This window comes from Nerophis lumbriciformis, linkage group LG21 (assembly GCF_033978685.3).
Source record: "Nerophis lumbriciformis linkage group LG21, RoL_Nlum_v2.1, whole genome shotgun sequence".
Classification (NCBI taxonomy): domain Eukaryota; kingdom Metazoa; phylum Chordata; class Actinopteri; order Syngnathiformes; family Syngnathidae; genus Nerophis; species Nerophis lumbriciformis.
Window position 1 is genome coordinate 42,110,001 of NC_084568.2, and position 21,436 is coordinate 42,131,436.

The following is a 21,436-nucleotide window of genomic DNA, read 5'->3' on the forward strand; positions in this document are numbered from 1 at the left end:
TCACTTTGTCAACAAATGCCTGAGCAAATTTTTTAAGAACAACATTTCTCAAGCAGCTATTGCAGTGGTTCTCAAACTTTTTTTTTCATCCCCCACTTTGGACAAGGGGGAGTTTTCAAGCCCCACCTGCCCCCATCGCCCCAACAGAGCGCTAATGCCAAGCTTTAACATTTTCAAATTTATTGAACATCAAGTTGTATACATTCCAACTCAATAACATAAAATAACATCAAGTTCAATAATAAATAAAATAACTGTGCAGCTGTGGTATAACTTGCATCAAGTTCAATAATAAATAAAATAACTTCCATCAAGTTCAATAATAAATCAAAAAAAGTGTTATAACTTGCATCACGTTCAATAATAAATCAAAAAAAGTGTTATAACTTGCATCAAGTTCAATAATAAATAAAATAACTTCCATCAAGTTCAATAATAAATAAAACAAAAGTGTTATAACTTGCATCACGTTCAATAATAAATCAAAAAAAGTGTTATAACTTGCATCACGTTCAATAATAAATCAAAAAAAGTGTTATAACTTGCATCTGTGCAGCTGTGGTATAACTTGCATCAAGTTCAATAATAAATAAAATAACTTCCATCAAGTTCAATAATAAATAAAACAAAAGTGTTATAACTTGCATCAAGTTCAATAATAAATAAAAAAAAGTGTTATAACTTGCATCACGTTCAATAATAAATCAAAAAAAGTGTTATAACTTGCATCAAGTTCAATAATAAATCAAAAAAAGTGTTATAACTTGCATCACGTTCAATAATAAATCAAAAAAAGTGTTATAACTTGCATCAAGTTCAATAATAAATCAAATAAAAGTGTTATAACTTGCATCAAGTTCAATAATAAATCAAAAAAAGTGTTATAACTTGCATCAAGTTCAATAATAAATCAAATAAAAGTGTTATAACTTGCATCAAGTTCAATAATAAATCAAATAACTTGCATCAAGTTCAATAATAAATCAAAAAAAGTGTTATAACTTGCATCAAGTTCAATAATAAATCAAATAAAAGTGTTATAACTTGCATCAAGTTCAATAATAAATCAAATGACTTGCATCAAGTTCAATAATAAATCAAAAAAAGTGTTATAACTTGCATCAAGTTCAATAATAAATAAAACAAAAGTGTTATAACTTGCATCAAGTTCAATAATAAATCAAAAAAAGTGTTATAACTTGCATCAAGTTCAATAATAAATAAAACAAAAGTGTTATAACTTGCATCAAGTTCAATAATAAATCAAATAACTTGCATCAAGTTCAATAATAAATAAAATAAAAGTGCCACTTTGCAATCTTTGCAAAAAAAAAAAAAAGGAGGAGCTATGCATTTGGCAAGACAGGGCAAGTGACAGCACTTTCCCCCAGGAGAGCCACCTTGCTTCACTGTGAAACAGCACGGCTGTATGATCAGCTCCCATTTCCTCACACAGTGCAGAGAACAGTCGCACTTTCAGTGGTCGTGTTTTGATAAAAATTTACCGCGCTCACAACATCTGTTAAAACCTCATTGAGTTCGGGGCTGAGCTGCCTTGACGCGAGTGCTTCCCGGTGAATGACACAGTGTGTGCCCGTCACATTTTTGTTTCTCTGCAGGCGCTGGCTCTGGCTCGACGACCTTTGAGGTGCGAGTCACAAATGTATATATTTGTGTAATTGTGGTCCACACATTAGCCTGCTACCCATCCGCGCGAAAGTTTATTCCGCTTAGCCCCGCCCCCCTTAGTTACTGTTGCTATGTCTGTCAAACTTTCGCTCGTACCGAGAAATATAAAGCCTACAGTAAAAATAAGTACCGGTAATTTCCATTTATTTATATAGCGGATTTCACAGACAGAATCACAAAGTGATTTACAGTGTGTATAGAAAATGAAAGCATAGTAAAAAAAAAAAATCTAAGAATATAATAATAAAAAAAAAAATTAAAGTGAAATTTCCTCCCGTTCCTCGCGCCCCACCTGTCATGTCTCTATTCCCCACCAGTGGGGCGCGCCCCACACTTTGAGAAACGCTGAGCTATTGCAAGGAATTTAGAGATTTCACCATCTAAGCTCTGTAAAACGGACAAAAGGTTCACTTTTGCACGTAAGCCATGATATTACGCACCTTGGATCCCTCAGGCGGTACTGCATCAAAAAGCCACATCGGTGTGTAAAGGATATCACCACATGGGCTGAGGAACACTTCAGAAAAACCACTGTCAGTAACGACAGTTGGTCGCTACATCTGTAAGTGCAAGTTAAAACTCTACTATGCAAAGCCAAAGCCATTTATCAACAACACCCAGACACTCCGTCGGCTGAGAATCTGGAGAAATCACTGCACGTAAGCGGCAAGGCCAAAAACCAACATTGAACCCCAGTGATTAATGTTTTTATTTGCAATTGACACAACGTGCCAACTTCACTGGTTTGGGGTTTTGTATTGCTGAATTCAGAACGGCACAATACTGCCTCTGAAACATGTTTTGACATTGCAGTTAATACGAGCGGAGTACTTACAAGCAGACACAGTGTGGAGACGTCAAAGGGAGAATGGATGCAATTTGCCTTAAAAACAAACAATAAAGGTAAAGCTATAAACACTAAGAGGTGCTTTAAAACATAACTAGCCAGCGGCTAACATCCATCCACAGTGTTTTAGCTACTTCTAAATCACTAATCCTAGCCTCCATGGCGACAAAGTACGTTTCTTACAAGTATCATTATCACTGGAGGACGAGGAATAGCTAAACATGCTTCACTACACACCGTAGGAGGATACAATAGCTCACCGCCGTCACGATGTAAACAAACGCCATGGGTGGATCTACACCTGACATCCACTGTAATGATACCAAGTACAAGAGCCCTACATTCAATACTGCAATGATAACATTTATATTTTGTATTATCACAAAGTCTTTTGTCATTTTATTTATTTATTATTAAGTCAGTAAATATGTCCCTGGACACATGAGGACTTTGAATATGACCAATGTATGATTCTGTAACATGGGTCACTCCGCGCGCTCCGCCCGCGCAGCTTACCTGCCTGCCACCCCTGTTGCCGGGGGCGCGTAACAGGGGTCACTCCGCGCGCAGTGCGCTCACGAAAGGGGTGGGGCTCACCCTGGTTGATATAGAGAGCAGGACGGTGGCCATGGAAGTCGGAACCCGCTAAGGAGTGTGTAACAACCCACCTGCCGAATCAACTAGCCCTGAAAATGGATGGCGCTGGAGCGTGGGCCCATACCCGGCCGTCGCCGGCAGCGAGACGCGCTTGGAGGTGCCCTCAGCGCGGCTCCCATATGATTGCGCACTGGTGTGCGTCTGGGTCGTGACAGCGTGGCACGCGAAAGTCTGTGCTGCATTGGATCAGTCTCCTTTCTTTAACAAGGCAAAAGCTTTATAACCTCACCATACCTGCCAACTTTTGAAATCAGAAAAACCTAGTAGCCAGGGTCCAAGGGCCGCAGGCCCCGGTAGGTCCAGGACAAAGTCCTGGTGGAGGGTTCAGGGCTTCGCCCCCCGACGCAAAATGATTATTAGCATTCAGACAGGTTAAAATGTTGCTAAAACCATCACTTTTCTATCAGTCACAGTGACTTTTCAAAACAAAAATATTACAGCAAAAATCATATGGGTTGATTGACATGTTTATTCTGTAAACTAACTTCAATAGTTTGAAATTATTTTGACAGTTAATGCCAGTTATCCTGTCAACCTTTCACAAGACTTCAATTTGTTCATTGAAAGTATAAACACTTTTTACAGTAAACAAATGGTAAAACAGTACTAAACAATTCCATAAAAAAAAAAATTGGTGTCATTATTAACTTTCTGTCCAAGCTTGTATAATCTACTGCCTTGTTCAATTGTAAAAAATATTCTGTGCCTAAAATTCACATTTCTATCACAATTATCATACTGTAAACATGGTAAGCTAACTTCATTAAAATTAATAGTCCTGTCAATAGCATGGAATTACAATTCAAATGTCGTTTTTTTGTAAGCCTTTCAAAAGAATTCAAAATATGAAAAATGAATGAAAATTAATTTAAGCCATCAGACACTTGAAAAGTGGCACATCACATCTCTAATGTAATCATTTGAACTTTTCAACAGAAATAGCACTGCAAAAATATTAAGGACATACTTCTGTATTTTGGTAGTTATGCTGCATGGTGCAGGAGAACAACGGACTTCTTTCATTTAAGGTTTGTGATAAACCATCAAACTCATTCGTTAAAAGGACTCTATAGTAATATAAAGCGAATTTTTCTGGACATTATCATGCAAGAAAAGTTTATTTTTGGGACCGCGATCACCGCGTAATGATTTTTAAAGGTTGCATTACAAACATTTAACTGTCCCATGTGATCAGCCAGTGCGATTGGAAATCCATGCTCTATTATTGCCTCCGTAAATAAAACTTCGGGCGGGTGCGGGCGGATGGCGGGCGGGTGCAGTTCTGATCAAACGTTACATCGGGTGGATGGCGGATGGTTGACGACTTTCTGATGCGGTTACGGATGAAATAAATTGCCTATCCGCGCATCTCTAGTCCCTGGACACATGAGGACTTCGAATATGACCAATGTATGATCCAGTAACTACTTGGTATCGGATTGATACCTAAATGTGTGGTATCATCCAAAACTAATGTAAAGTATCAAAGAAGAGAAGAATAAGTGATTATTACATTTTAACAGAAGTGTAGATAGAACATGTTAAAAGAGAAAATAAGCAGATATTAACAGTAAATTAACAAGTAGATTAATAATCAATTTTTACAGTTTGTCCCTCATAATGTGTACAAAATAATAGGTGTATAAATGACACAATATGTTACTGCATACGACTAATTAGGAGTCTTTGTTTGTTTACTTACTACTAAAAGACAAGTTTTCTCGTATGTTCACTATTTTATTTAAGGACAAAGAAGAAACATTTTTCTGGTGTCCTTTATTTTGAAAAGCATCAAAGTATGGAACTACATGTTTTGGTATGGGGAGTGAGGACAACAGGCTGGTGTACTGAGAAGGTCAGAAGAAGTACATGGTTGTGTGTACTTGGTTTAGTAGTCTTAGTACTTCACTCAGTTCCAGCCTAGCGAGTCTTCAGATTGAGTATTTTGTGACTGCTTTGGTTTTGTCCTTGAGCGTCATTGAGAGCACAAAACATGAAAATGTGTTGTTGGAGCGTGAAATAAACACGTATTTACTCTCCAGGTGTGGATTGTAGCAGATCAAATCAAACTGGCGTGCGTAACACTTTTCATACCTACAAAATCAATCAATCAATCAATCAATCAATCAATGTTTACTTATATAGCCCTAAATCACGAGTGTCTCAAAGGGCTGCACAAGCCACAACGACATCCTCGGTACAGAGCCCACGTCAGGGCAAGGAAAAACTCAACCCAATGGGATGACAATGAGAAACCTTGAGAGTCCAGTCCATAGTGGATCTAACATAATAGTGTGAGAGTCCAGTCCATAGTGGATCTAACATAATAGTGTGGGAGTCCAGTCCATAGTGGATCTAACGTAATAGTGTGAGAGTCCAGGCCATAGTGGATCTAACATAATAGTGTGAGAGTCCAGTCCATAGTGGATCTAACATAATAGTGAGAGTCCAGTCCATAGTGGATCTAACATAATAGTGAGAGTCCAATCCATAGTGGATCTAACATAATAGTGTGAGAGTCCAGTCCATAGTGGATCTAACATAATAGTGTGAGAGTCCAGTCCATAGTGGATCTAACATAATAGTGAGAGTCCAGTCCATAGTGGATCTAACATAATAGTGTGAGAGTCCAGTCCATAGTGGATCTAACATAATAGACTACAGAGCGTCATGTTTGTTTCCGACTTTGAAACCCAGTTGGCCATACTCTCTCTGGTTCATGGTGTTTTGTTGTTTGTTGCGCCCTAAAAAGTGTTAATACTATAAAAGCTGTAGTTATTACACAGCAGCTGTTTGATTGTAGCGTGCATCCTAGTTGTAGTTTCCATTAACACAGTTGGTGATCAAATCGCTAATGCTAATGGACAGCATGTCAGTCGCGAAGCAGTGTATATTAGCTTGAAGCTAGCACATTTTTGGAAAGGTGGAGCCACACTTAGTTTGAAGCGTTTTTATTTTTTAATCAATGACTTTGTTGGCATTGAAAATTGCAACTTTACCTAATCAAACCACTAATTATAGTCTGCAAATGATGTGTTGTTGTTGAGTGTCTGTGCTGTCGAGAGCTCGGCAGAGTAACCGTGTAATACTCTTCCATATCAGTAGGTGGCAGCAGGTAGCTAATTGCTTTGTAGATGTCGGAAACAGCGGGAGGCATCGTGCAGGTAAAATTGTGTCTAATGCTAAAACCAAAAATAAACAAAAGGCGAGTGCCCCTAAGAAAAGGCATTCAAGCTTAGGGAAGGCTATGCAGAACTAAACTAAAACTGAACTGGCTACAAAGGAAACAAAAACAGAATGCTGGACGACAGCAAAGACTTACTGTGGAGCAGACAATGTACATCCGAACATGACATGACAATCAACAATGTCCCCACAAAGAAGGATAAAAACAACTGAAGTATTCTTGATTGCTAAAACAAAGTTAATGCGGGAATATCGCTCAAAGGAAGACATGAAACTGCTACAGGAAAATACCAAAAAAAGAGAAAGAGCCACCAAAATAGGAGCGCAAGACAAGAACTAAAACACTTTGAGACAAGACCTATATTGATACACTACACCTACTTTGAGACAAGACCTATATTGATACAGTACATCTACTTTGAGACAAGACCTATATTGATACAGTACATCTACTTTGAGACAAGACCTATATTGATACAGTACACCTACTTTGAGACAAGACCTATATTGATACAGTACATCTACTTTGAGACAAGACCTATATTGATACAGTACATCTACTTTGAGACAAGACCTATATCGATACAGTACACCTACTTTGAGACAAGACCTATATTGATACAGTACACCTACTTTGAGACAAGACCTATATTGATACAGTACACCTACTTTGAGACAAGACCTATATTGATACAGTACACCTACTTTGAGACAAGACCTATATTGATACAGTACACCTACTTTGAGACAAGACCTATATTGATACAGTACATCTACTTTGAGACAAGACCTATATTAATACAGTACATCTACTTTGAGACAAGACCTATATTGATACAGTACACCTACTTTGAGACAAGACCTATATTGATACAGCACACCTACTTTGAGACAAGACCTATATTGATACAGTACACCTACTTTGAGACAAGACCTATATTGATACAGTACACCTACTTTGAGACAAGACCTATATTGATTAGGGCTGAAACGACGCGTCGACGTAGTCGACGTCATCGGTTACGTAAATACGTCGACGCCGTTTTTGTGCTTCGACGCATCGCATATTTACGTCACACTACCGTCATGGCGGAGCGCAAAGCAGACGATGCGAGCGGTGCGAGCGAGGGGAAAAAAGCACGCCAAAAGTCGTCAAAAGTGTGGGAGTATTTCAATAAACGGCCTAAGAAGAAACGCTACTTTTACTCCGCTATGTGTATGTTACTCATCAGTTACTCAGTACTTGAGTAGTTTTTTCACAATATACTTTTTACTTTTACTTAAGTAAATATTTGGGTGACTACTCCTTACTTTTACTTGAGTAATAAATCTCTAAAGTAACAGTACTCTTACTTGAGTACAATTTCTGGCTATTCTACCCACCTCTGCTATTAATGTTGTTGTATGCACAACGGCTATAAACGAACATTTGAAAAGAAAACACCCGACAGCGTTCTTGACATCACCATCAACTAGTCAATCGTCCGCGTGAGTATACGTTGTCATCATTACACAAAAACATGAATGTGTCATTTGTATCTGCGTTGTAAATTCATAAACTAAAGCACCGTTTCGCTCTGAGAGGCGCGTTTGGCGTGCCTGTTCAGTGTTTACAAAGAGGCGCTCCTCTTTAACGCTAACGTTAATTAGTTGTGCAAATACCTTTTACAACATTAACAGTTACATATACTATGTACAAACGAACAATTAACTTTCACTTTAATCATACTATCATTGTTGTGTTATGAAGCAAAAGAAGCAATACTTTTACTTTTGTTGAAATGTTTACACTGTTGTTACAGAATATTTCCGTTTTGCACTTTTTTGTATTGGATGTTTATCTTTATTTTTGCACATTTTAAAGCAAAATAAGCAATACTTTTACTTTTGAAATGCTTATACTATTCCAGAATATTAAGATTGCACTGGGTGTTTACTTTTATATTTGCACGTTAAAAAGCAAATAAGCTACTTTTAATTTTGTTAAATGTTAAAAGTTTTAAATGTTTACATTGTTACAGAATATTTTGTCATGTTGTTGTCAATGTTGACTGAGTGGCCATACTTTTTTTTTTTTGTAAATAAAAGCCATGCCTTTTGAAAAAACTGGCCTACATTTATTTTTTCATCTTCATTTTAAATTAAAAAAATAATCGGTAAAAGGAAAAATAATCTATAGATTAATCGAAAAAATAATCTATAGATTAACCGATTAATCGAAAAAAATAATCTATAGATTAATCGATAGAAAAATAATCGTTAGCTGCAGCCTTAATATTGATACAGTACACCTACTTTGAGACAACGACTTTTTACTGTCAACTGAGTTTCGTTTTTTAATGATTTCAGCTGGTGGTGTGACCTTGTCAGGGGTTACAGTTTGAATAGTTCTTCCTATATAGTCTAGTGTGGTATGTTTGGACAGGGTTTTAGTAAGTGTGCACACTCTTTGGCCAAGTTAAACTGCAGATAAGGTGAAGATTGACAACATTCCTTCAGATTGCTTCCTTCATCCCTGCCTGGAAATCGCCTCATCCATCACACGTCTTTCGCATGGAGCATGCAGCCTTCTCACACTTGTCAGGACCCCCTGCTGCTTCTCCTGTGGCGTCCGCTCTTTAATGTCTTCCACAAATCACCAATGACATTAGCGCGTGTTGGAGGGGGTGCTGATATCTGCATTGTGACGCGCAGCGCTGAAAGAAAACGGCATCTCCGGCAGAAATCCCGCTGCTGTTTAACTCCAAACAATAGAAAAGTGCCATATAAAATCTAATCCATTATTATTATTCATTATATGAGATGTTTGGAATTTCTACTCGGTACCAAAATGTATGTCGATACTTTTCTAAATAAAGGGGATGACATTTTAACAGAAGTCTAGGTAGTATATGTTTCATGTTTTGTTCAAGATGTTTTGTTCAACTAAAGCCAGAGGTGGGTAGAGTAGCCAGAAATTGTACTCAAGTAAGAGTACTGTTACTTTAGAGATGTATTACTCAAGTAAAAGTAAGGAGTAGTCACCCAAATATTTACTTGAGTAAAAGTAAAAAGTATGTTGTGAAAAAACTACTCAAGTACTGAGTAACTGATGAGTAACATACACACTCATATCATATATATATATATATATATATATATATATATGTATGTGTGGGAAAAAAATCACAAGACTATTTCATCTCTACAGGCCTGTTTCATGAGGGGGGGTACCCTCAATCGTCAGGAGATTTTAATGGGAGCATTCGCATACCATGGTTTATATAGGGCACAGAGTGGGTGGGTACAGGCTGGCCTAGGGGCGTGGTGATTGGCTCATGTGTTACCTAGGAGGTGTTTCCGTCTGTGGCGGCATGTTGTTACAATTTCGCTGCGCTTGTTGAGGGATGACAGGTCTGGACGGTAAATAATAAACAGTTTCTCTTTCAAGCATAGGTTGCATCTTTTATTACCACTATTGTAAGGTGTGCTGGATGCAAGAATTTGCCATGTTATTGAATATTCAACATTATTGTCTTTGAGGTCCCAAATGTGTTTGCTGAGTTCTGTGGTATTTCGCAGGTTTTTGTTCCTGAAAGAAGCCTTGTGATTGTTCCATCTGGTTTTGAACTCTCCCTCGGTTAATCCTACATATGTGTCGGATGTGTTAATGTCCTTGCGTATTACCTTAGATTGGTAGACAACTGATGTTTGTAAGCACCCCCCGTTGAGAGGGCAATCAGGTTTCTTTCGACAGTTACATCCTTTGTTGGTTTTGGAGTCGCTCTGTCTGGGGGTCGACGGCTCATTTGCAATTGTTTTGTTGTGGTTTGAGATGATTTGTCGTATATTGTTCATGCAGCTGTAGCTCAATTTAATGTTGTTCTTGTTGAATACTTTTCTTAGGGTGTTGTCTTTGGGAAAGTGTTTGTCAATCAGATTGAGGAATTTGTGTCCAATGTTCGTTGAGACGTTTTTGCTTTTCCAATGTTCGTTGAGACGTTTAAGCAACCCCCCCGTACCAAAAAGCCCTTGATGAAAGCGGATACAATTTCACCCTCACCTATGAACCCACGCCAGGAAACCAGCCAAAAAAGAACAGAAAACGAAACGACATCATCTGGTACAACCCCCCATACAGCAAAAACGTCTCAACGAACATTGGACACAAATTCCTCAATCTGATTGACAAACACTTTCCCAAAGACAACACCCTAAGAAAAGTATTCAACAAGAACAACATTAAATTGAGCTACAGCTGCATGAACAATATACGACAAATCATCTCAAACCACAACAAAACAATTGCAAATGAGCCGTCGACCCCCAGACAGAGCGACTCCAAAACCAACAAAGGATGTAACTGTCGAAAGAAACCTGATTGCCCTCTCAACGGGGGGTGCTTACAAACATCAGTTGTCTACCAATCTAAGGTAATACGCAAGGACATTAACACATCCGACACATATGTAGGATTAACCGAGGGAGAATTCAAAACCAGATGGAACAATCACAAGGCTTCTTTCAGGAACAAAAACCTGCGAAATACCACAGAACTCAGCAAACACATTTGGGACCTCAAAGACAATAATGTTGAATATTCAATAACATGGCAAATTCTTGCATCCAGCACACCATACAATAGCGGTAATAAAAGATGCAACCTATGCTTGAAAGAGAAACTGTTTATTATTTACCGTCCAGACCTGTCATCCCTCAACATGCGCAGCGAAATTGTAACAACATGCCGCCATAGACGGAAACACCTCCTAGGTAACACATGAGCCAATCACCACGCCCCTAGGCCAGCCTGTACCCACCCACTCTGTGCCCTATATAAACCATGGTATGCGAATGCTCCCATTAAAATCTCCTGATGATTGAGGGTACCCCCCCTCATGAAACAGGCCTGTAGAGATGAAATAGTCTTGTGATTTTTTTCCCACACATATATATATATATATATATATATATATATATATATATATATATATATATATATATATATATATATATATATATATATATACACAGTATATAATTTATATTTATTTATTTTGCCGTTTTTGTTTACATGTTAAAGGTGTTTTAATGAATATACATGCATGTTTAACACATATAGATTCCTTTCTTTCATGAAGACAAGAATATAAGTTGGTGTATTACCTGATTCTGATGACTTGCGTTGATTGTAATCAGACAGTAGTGATGATAACGTCCACGTTTTCAAATGGAGGAGAAGAAAAGTTCCTCCTTTCTGTCTAATACCACATGAAAGTGGTTGGTTTTTTGGCATCTTATTTGTCCAGCTTCCATATTCGTTTTTATACACTTTACAAGAAATACATTGGCGTCAAACTCCGTAGCTTGCTGGCTTTCGGAGACTCTTGTTTTGAAAGCGCAGGCGCGATGGAGCGGCACTTTTATTGTGAAGACAGGAACGTCCTCGTGTGGTTGAAATAAAAAAGTATATTTTTTCCTTCACACTTTTGATTGATTGATTGGAACTTTTATTATTAGATTGCACAGTACAGTACATATTCCGTACAATTGACCACTAAATGGTAACACCCCAATAAGTTTTTCAACTTGTTTAAGTCAGGTCATGTGACCCCTGGCTCTGTTTGATTGGTCCAACGTCACCAGTGACTGCATCTGATTGGTGGAACGGAGTGAAACGTCACCAGTAAGGCAGACACTTTGAAGGTCTGTCTGACAGACCAAAACAAACAAAGCGTGCATTAACAGATGGATAAAAATTAGTAGCGAGTAGCGAGCTGAATGTAGATAAAAGTAACGGAGTAAAAGTAGCGTTCCTTCTCTATAAATATACTCAAGTAAAAGTAAAAGTATGTTGCATTAAAACTACTCTTAGAAGTACAATTTATCTCAAAAGTTACTCAAGTAGATGTAACGGAGTAAATGTAGCGCGTTACTACCCACCTCTGACTAAAGCCAATAAAGACATTTTTTGTGGTCCCCTTTATTTAGAAAAGTACCGAAATACATATTGGCACCGAAAGTGGATTAATAATCAATTTTTACAGTTTGTCCCTCATAATGTGTACAAAATAATAGGTGTATAAATGACACAATATGTTACTGCATACGACTAATTAGGAGTCTTTGTTTGTTTACTTACTACTAAAAGACAAGTTGTCTAGTATGTTCACTATTTTATTTAAGGACTAAATGACAATAATAAACATATGGTTCATGTAACCTAAGATTTTTTGTTCAAATGAAGCCTATAAAGACATTTTTTGTGGTCTCCTTTATTTAGAAAAGTACCAAAATACATATTGGCACCGAAAGTGGATAAATAATCAATTTTTACAGTTTGTCCCTCATAATGTGTACAAAATAATAGGTGTATAAATGACACAATATGTTACTGCATACGACTAATTAGGAGACTTTGTTTGTTTACTTACTACTAAAAGACAAGTTGTCTAGTATGTTCACTATTTTATTTAAGGACTAAATGACAATAATAAACACATGTTTCATGTACACCAGGGATCCTCAACAGGCGGACCGCGGTCCATGTCCGGACCCTAGCGACGTGTCCGTCCGGACCCAGCACGAATTATAGTAAAAAAAAAATAAATAAATAAAAATGTTTTTTTTATTATTATAACTATAATTATTATAAAAAAATATAATAATTGTATTTATCTGTGAGTTATCGCTAGCGCAAGTCAACGTTCTTTGTTGTTTTTAGTCAAATATGTCCACGTTTCGTTTACACTTCTCGTGTCTCACTCACTCCGTCTCTCTCTCTCTCTCTCTCTCTCTCTCTCTCTCAGAGAGAGAAAGAGAGAGAGACGGAGTGAGAGCTAGAGAACGCCACTCTGATTGGCTAATTCCGGGGTATGGGTTGTCATCTCTTTCACAACGACGCGCTGATAGGCTGTTACCACCTGGGTCATGTGCACAGTGCATGGAACCTTTCGCTGCAGGCACACAGTTGTCTCGTATCGCTACTTCGCTAACTGTTCATTTGTCAGTCACTGAATGTGAATCAAATCACAATGGCATGCTCCAAGTTGGCTCAGGCTGGTAAAAGAAAGGTGGACAGGGAAAACCGACGTTTCAAGGAAGAATGGACAGAGCAATGTGTTTTCATCCTACCTACTGCAAGTACCAGACCAATGTGTCTACTATGCAACACTACTGTTGCTCTGGTGAAAAGTGAAAATCTGAAACGTCACTATCTGAAAGAGCACCGCAAATTTGAAGAGACATTTCCTCATGATTCAGAGCTAAGAAAAAAAGAAATCACGAGGCTGAAAAAGCCATATGAAACATCAAGCAAGATTTTTGTTAAATCTATGACACAACAACAAATAGCAACAGAGCAGTGACGTGCGGTGAGGTTGATGGCTGGTGAGGCACTGACTTCATCACAGTCAGATTTACAAACATATGAACCCTAAAGAGTATCTTATTCACCATTTGATTGGCAGCAGTTAACGGGTTATGTTTAAAAGCTCATACCAGCATTCTTCCCTGCTTGGCACTCAGCATCAAGGGTTGGAATTGGGGGTTAAATCACCAAAAATGATTCCCGGGCGCAGCGCCGCTGCTGCCCACTGCTCCCCTCACCTCCCAGGGGGTGATCAAGGGATGGGTCAAATGCAGAGGACACATTTTTTCAAAGTTCTTATTTATTTTTGTTTCAAAGAAAATATTTCATGTATTTTATTGGATATTTATTTTATTTTTGTTAATTTTAAGAAAATGTTAAACTACCTACCTCCTGCTATTATATAAGCTTGACCGATAATAAACGGACCCAGCCTGTTTCAAAAAAACATTTGTGGACCTTCAAGATTTGTACTTGAGGACCCCTGATGTACACTAACACTTTTTGTTACAATAAAGACATTTTTTGTGGTCCCCTTAAAAAAGTATCAAAAAGTATCAAAATAAATTTTTTGTACCGGTACCAAAATATTGGTATGGAGTAGTGTTGTCCCTATACCATTATTTTGGTACCGGTACCAAAATGTATTTCGGTACTTTTCAATACCTTTCTAAATAAAGGGGACCACAAAAAATGTCTTTATAGGCTTTATTTGAACAAAAAATGTTAGTGTACATGAAACATGTGTTTATTATTGTCATTTAGTCCTTAAATAAAATAGTGAACATACTAGACAACTTGTTTTTTAGTAGTAAGTAAACAAACAAAGTTGTCTAGTATGTTCACTATTTTATTTAAGGACTAAATGACAATAATAAACATATGTTTTTTGTGGTCCCCTTTATTTAGAAAAGTATTGAAAAGTACCGAAATACATTTTGGTACCGGTACCAAAATAATGGTATAGGGACAACACTACTCCATACCAATATTTTGGTACTGGTACAAAAAATTTATTTTGATACTTTTTGATACTTTTTTAAGGGGACCACAATAAATGTCATTATTGTCTTTATTGTAACAAAAAATGTTAGAGTACATGAAACATATGTTTATTATTGTCATTTAGTCCTTAAATAAAATAGTGAACTTGTCTTTTAGTAGTAAGTAAACAAACAAAGACTCCTAATTAGTCCATACTTGCCAACCATGGGACCTCCGATTTCGGGAGGTGTGTGTGTGTGTGGGGGGGGGGGCATGGTTAAGAGGGGAGGAGTATATTGACAGCTAGAATTCACCAAGTCAAGTATTTCATACATACCGTATTTTCCGCACTATAAGGCGCACCGGATTATAAGGCGCACCTTCAATGAATGGCCTATTTTAAAACTTTGTTCATATATAAGGCGCACCGCATTATAAGGCGCATAGAATAGAAGCTACAGTAGAGGCTGGGGTTACGTTATGCATCCCGTAGTTGCGAGACCTGTTGTGGTGGCTCAATATTGGTCCATATATAAGGCGCACCGGATTATAAGGCGCACTGTCAGCTTTTGAGAAAATTGGGAGGTTTTTAGGTGCGCCTTATAGTGCGGAAAATACGGTATATATATATGTATGTATGTATGTATGTGTGTGTATATGTATATATATATATATATATATTTATATATTTGTCCCGGGAGGTTTTCGGGAGAGGCGCTGAATTTCGGGAGTCTCCCGGAAAATTCGGGAGGGTTGGCAAGTATGAATTAGTCTGCTGACATATGCAGTAACATATTGTGTCATTTATACATCTGTTATTTTGTACACATTATGAGGGACAAACTGTAAAAATTTATTATTAATCTACTTGTTCATTTACTGTTAATATCTGCTTATTTTCTCTTTTAACATGTTCTATCTACACTTCTGTTAAAATGTAATAATCACTTATTCTTCTCTTCTTTGATACTTGACATTAGTTTTGGATGATACCACACATTTCGGTATGGATCTGATACCAAGTAGTTACAGGATCATACATTGGTCATATTCAAAGTCCTCATGTGTGCAGGGACGTATTTACTGACTTTATAAACATAATATTTTTAAAAAATGAAAAAAGATTTTGTCATGCTAAAAAATATCATAATAGTATCAACTAGATACGCTCTGTACTTGGTATCATTACAGTGGACGTCAGGTGTAGATCCACCCATGGCGTTTGTTTACATTGTGACGCCGGTGAGCTATTGTATCCTCCTACGGTGTGTAGTGAAGCATGTTTAGCTATTCCTCGTCCTCCAGTGATAATGTACTTGTAAGAAACTCACTTTATTTGTCGCCATGGAGGCCATGATTAGTGATTTAGAAGTAGCTAAAACACTGCCGACTGCTTTTTAGAGGCGGTATAGTACTAATATGATTCATTAGTATACTAGCACCGGTATACCGTACAACTCTAATGTCTGCCATGTGTTAATATTGCACTATTGTGCTTTAAACGTATTGGTGTTGTCAAAATGAATTATTTCAAAGAACAGCGGAATCCTTGGTTTATGAACCCCTGCGTTTGCAAACTTTTCAGTGAACAAACTTTTAGATGGAGCCAAATACTGTAAACCTCCATGTGCGAACCACGCCTCTGTGTACCCAGGTGGGTAGTGGTGTGTTACATTTAGGTCTTGTTACATTAAACCAGATAACCCCTTAAAGGAATAATTATTTAGCCTAAGCCCCGTTTCAGCAACACTAAACCATAGTTTAAGGTTCCCCTCCTTGGATAATTGTTTACACGGGTAAGTGCGTCGTGTATTTCTTCAATCTCCGGCTCTTAGCTTTGTATGGACTCATTGATCGTTTATAAAGGAAGTGACGTCAGAAAGACAACCAGCTTCACAACAACCGGTTTCCACTCGGAGGTAACCACTAGAAAGATGGAGGCGAATCATCCAGACATGCCCGTGTTTACCCTTCTTCTACATGTACACAGGCTTGTGGAAATCACACATGAATACCTTAAGAAAAAGCCATTGCAGCTATTCGGGATACAACACTTCTCAGACGGCAACATAGCAATGTTGAGCGAGGGTTTTGGATAAGGCCTGGAAGAACGGCAGCCCGGTGGGATATGTTTGTCACCGAGTGTGTTGTGCCGGAGGAACGGCAAGAGAACTTTCCAATGTCTGGGTCAGTTGTAATTCTACTTAGCGAAAAACTTTGTCCATTTGTCAAAGGAGAGCCAACAAGAATGCGGGCTCCCGTGGATGTGATTTTAAAAAATGTAGCGTGTGCTTTTACTCTTACTTGAGTATAATTTGTGTGTCTGTGGCTTTATTCATTCAGTCTGTGTCCCGCTGACAGCCACGTTGTGCCTGCTCGTATTGATGGGATTGATTTGTCAAACCATTTCTTAAATTATTTAATTTTGTCTGTTCTTTGTATCAGATTTTGTGTTCTCTCCTGAACAAAACAGGTAGTATGTTTACCTCGCACAATACGCTGTAATGGGTCACTCTCCAGTTTTTGACGTTCAACCTTCACTTCCCATACTTGTCTTCTTTCCGGGTTGCGGGGAAAACGTACTGTAAAAGCGATACATAGCATCAGTTCAACGTTAGTAGCAAACATGGCGCCCTGTAGTCACGTGACCAATCATCGAGGAGACTACCTAAAACTGATTTGGCCATACTCTCTTTACACTGGCACACACGGCCCCTCCTCACCCCCTAGGATCCCTTCTCTCTCGTGCTAACTATGTTTCCATGCCCTAAATAAGTCTGATTTCTCAAATAATTTGGCTGTAAAGAAGCGTCCTACAACCCATGGAAACACCTTAATCTGATTTTGAGAAACCGGACTAACACGCCTAGATTATGCGATTAGGAACGTAATATCGTAAAAAGGTTCAGAGAATCTGGAGAAATCGCTAGACATAAGCGGCAAGGCCGAAAACCAACATTGAATGCCTGTGACCTTCGATACCTTGGGCGATACTGCATCAGGTTTCTCAAATAATTTGGCTGTAAAGAAGCGTCCTACAACTCATGGAAACACCTTAATCTGATCATGTTTGGCTTTTGAGAAACCAGACTAACACACCTAGATTATGCGATTAGAAACGTAATATCGTCAAAAGGTTCAGGGAATCTGGAGAAATCGCTGCACATAAGCGGCAAGGCCGAAAACCAACATTGAATGCCCGTGACCTTCGATACCTCGGGCGGTAATGCGTCAGGTTTCTCAAATAATTTGGCTGTAAAGAAGCATTTTACAACCTATGGAAACACCTTAATCTGATTTTGAGAAACCGGACTAACACACGCCTAGATTATGCGATTAGGAACGTAATATCGTCAAAAGGTTCAGAGAATCTGGAGAAATTGCTGCACATAAGCGGCAAGGCCAAAAACCAACATTGAATGCCCGTGACCTTCGATACCTCGGGCGATACTGCATCAGGTTTCTCAAATAATTTGGCTGTAAAGAAGCGTCCTACAACCCATGGAAACACATTAATCTGATTTTGAGAAACCGGACTAACACGCCTAGATTTTGCGATTAGGAACGTAATATCGTCAAAAGGTTCAGAGAATCTGGAGAAATCGCTATACATAAGCGGCAAGGCCGAAAACCAACATTGAATGCCTGTGACCTTCGATACCTTGGGCGATACTGCATCAGGTTTCTCAAATAATTTGGTTGTAAAGAAGTGTCCTACAACCCATGGAAACACCTTAATCTGATTTTGAGAAACCGGACTAACACGCCTAGATTATGCGATTAGAAAACGTAATATCATCAAAAGGTTCCGAGAATCTGGAGAAATCACTGCACGTAAGCGGCAAGGCCGAAAACCAACATTGAATGCCCGTGACCTTCGATACCTCGGGCGGTACTGCATCAGCTTTCTCAAATAATTTGGCTATAAAGAAGCGTCCTACAACCCATGGAAACACCTTAATCTGATCATGTTTGGCTTTTGAGAAACCAGACTAACACACCTAGATTATGCGATTAGAAACTGTTGCATTTTGGACCAGTTGTTCCTCCCAGGGAATTCAAGTCACAAGTCGCTCCCAAGCTCTTTACGACACTTAAAGCTGAGTTGAAAAACCACCAGGTACAGAATAGGTATTTTGTAATATATTTGCAAAGCTTTGCATATATACATTGACAGAGACAGCATAGAACATTCGGATCGCCCCGCTAAAATAGTCTGTCCTCCCGACCAAAACCCTCTCCCCTCTTCAATCTCTCTAGTCAAAACACATGCACATTATCTCTCTAGTCAAAACACATTCCAAATCTTCAAGGTTAACACACACAGTTTACTTGCAGACAAACAGAAAGAGAACAAATGGAAAAACACGAGCTGTTTTCAAATATGACTATGAAATAAAAGAAGTAACACTTAAATTCGGATATATGTAAATATCTGCCTATATCGTCAAAAAGTTCAGAGAATCTGGAGAAATCGCTACACATAAGCGGCAAGGCCGAAAACCAACATTGAATGCCCGTGACCTTCGATACCTCGGGCGGTAATGCGTCAGGTTTCTCAAATAATTTGGCTGTAAAGAAGCGTCCTACAACCCATGGAAACACCTTAATCTGATTTTGAGAAACCGGACTAACACGCCTAGATTATGCGATTAGGAACGTAATATCGTCAAAAGGTTCAGAGAATCTGGAGAAATCGCTGCACATAAGCGGCAAGGCCGAAAACCAACATTGAATTCCCGTGACCTTCGATATCTTGGGCGGTACTGCGTCAGGTTTCTCAAATAATTTGGCTGAAAAGAAGCGTCCTACAACCCAAGGAAACACCTTAATCTGATTTTGAGAAACCGGACTAACACGCCCAGATTATGCGATTAGGAACGTAATATCGTCAAAAGGTTCAGAGAATCTGGAGAAATAGCTACACATAAGCGGCAAGGCCGAAAACCAACATTGAATGCCCGTGACCTTCGATACCTCGGCCGGTAATACGTCAGGTTTCTCAAATAATTTGGCTGTAAAGAAGCGTCCTACAACCCATGGAAACACCTTAATCTGATTTTGAGAAACCGGACTAACACGCCTAGATTATGCGATTAGGAACGTAATATCGTCAAAAGGTTCAGAGAATCTGGAGAAATCGCTGCACATAAGCGGCAAGGCCGAAAACCAACATTGAATGCCCGTGACCTTCGATACCTCGGGCGATACTGCATCAGGTTTCTCAAATAATTTGGCTGTAAAGAAGCGTCCTACAACCCATGGAAACACCTTAATCTGATTTTGAGAAACCAGACTAACACGCCTAGATTATGCGATTAGAAACGTAATATCGTCAAAAGGTTCAGAGAATCTGGAGAAATCGCTACACATAAGCGGCAAGGCCGAAAACCAACATTGAATGCCCGTGACCTTCGATACCACGGGCGATACTGCGTCAGGTTTCTCAAATAATTTGGCTGTAAAGAAGAGTCCTACAACCCATGGAAACACCTTAATCTGATTTTGAGAAACCGGACTAACACGCCTAGATTATGCGATTAGAAACGTAATATCGTCAAAAGGTTCAGAGGATCTGGAGAAATCGCTGCACATAAGCGGCAAGGCCGAAAACCAACATTGAATGCCCGTGACCTTCGATACCTCGGGCGATACTGCATCAGGTTTCTCAAATAATTTGGCTGTAAAGAAGCGTCCTACAACCCATGGAAACACCTTAATCTGATTTTGAGAAACCAGACTAACACGCCTAGATTATGCGATTAGGAACGTAATATCGTAAAAAGGTTCAGAGAATCTGGAGAAATCGCTAGACATAAGCGGCAAGGCCGAAAACCAACATTGAATGCCCGTGACCTTCGATACCTCGGGCGGTAATGCGTCAGGTTTCTCAAATAATTTGGCTGTAAAGAAGCGTCCTACAACCCATGGAAACACCTTAATCTGATCATGTTTGGCTTTTGAGAAACCAGACTAACACACCTAGATTATGCGATTAGGAACGTAATATCGTCAAAAGGTTCAGAGAATCTGGAGAAATCGCTGCACATAAGCGGCAAGGCCAAAAAACCAACATTGAATGCCCGTGACCTTCGATACCTCGGGCGGTACTGCATCAGGTTTCTCAAATAATTTGGCTGTAAAGAAGCATTTTAAAACCCATGGAAACACCTTAATCTGATTTTGAGAAACCGGATTTACACGCCTAGATTATGCGATTAGGAACGTAATATCATCAAAAGGTTCAGAGAATCTGGAGAAATCGCTGCACATAAGCGGCAAGGCCGAAAACCAACATTGAATGCCTGTGACCTTCGATACCTCGGGCGGTACTGCATCAGGTTTCTCAAATAATTTGGCTGTAAAGAAGCGTCCTACAACCCATGGAAACACCTTAATCTGATTTTGAGAAACCGGACTAACACGCCTAGATTATGCGATTAGGAACATAATATCGTCAAAAGGTTCAGAGAATCTGGAGAAATCGCTGCACATAAGCGGCAAGGCCGAAAACCAACATTGAATGCCCGTGACCTTCGATACCTCGGGCGATACTGCATCAGGTTTCTCAAATAATTTGGCTGTAAAGAAGCGTCCTACAACCCATGGAAACACCTTAATCTGATTTTGAGAAACCGGACTAACACACCTAGATTATGCGATCAGAAACGTAATATCGTCAAAAGGTTCAGAGAATCTGGAGAAATAGCTACACGTAAGCGGCA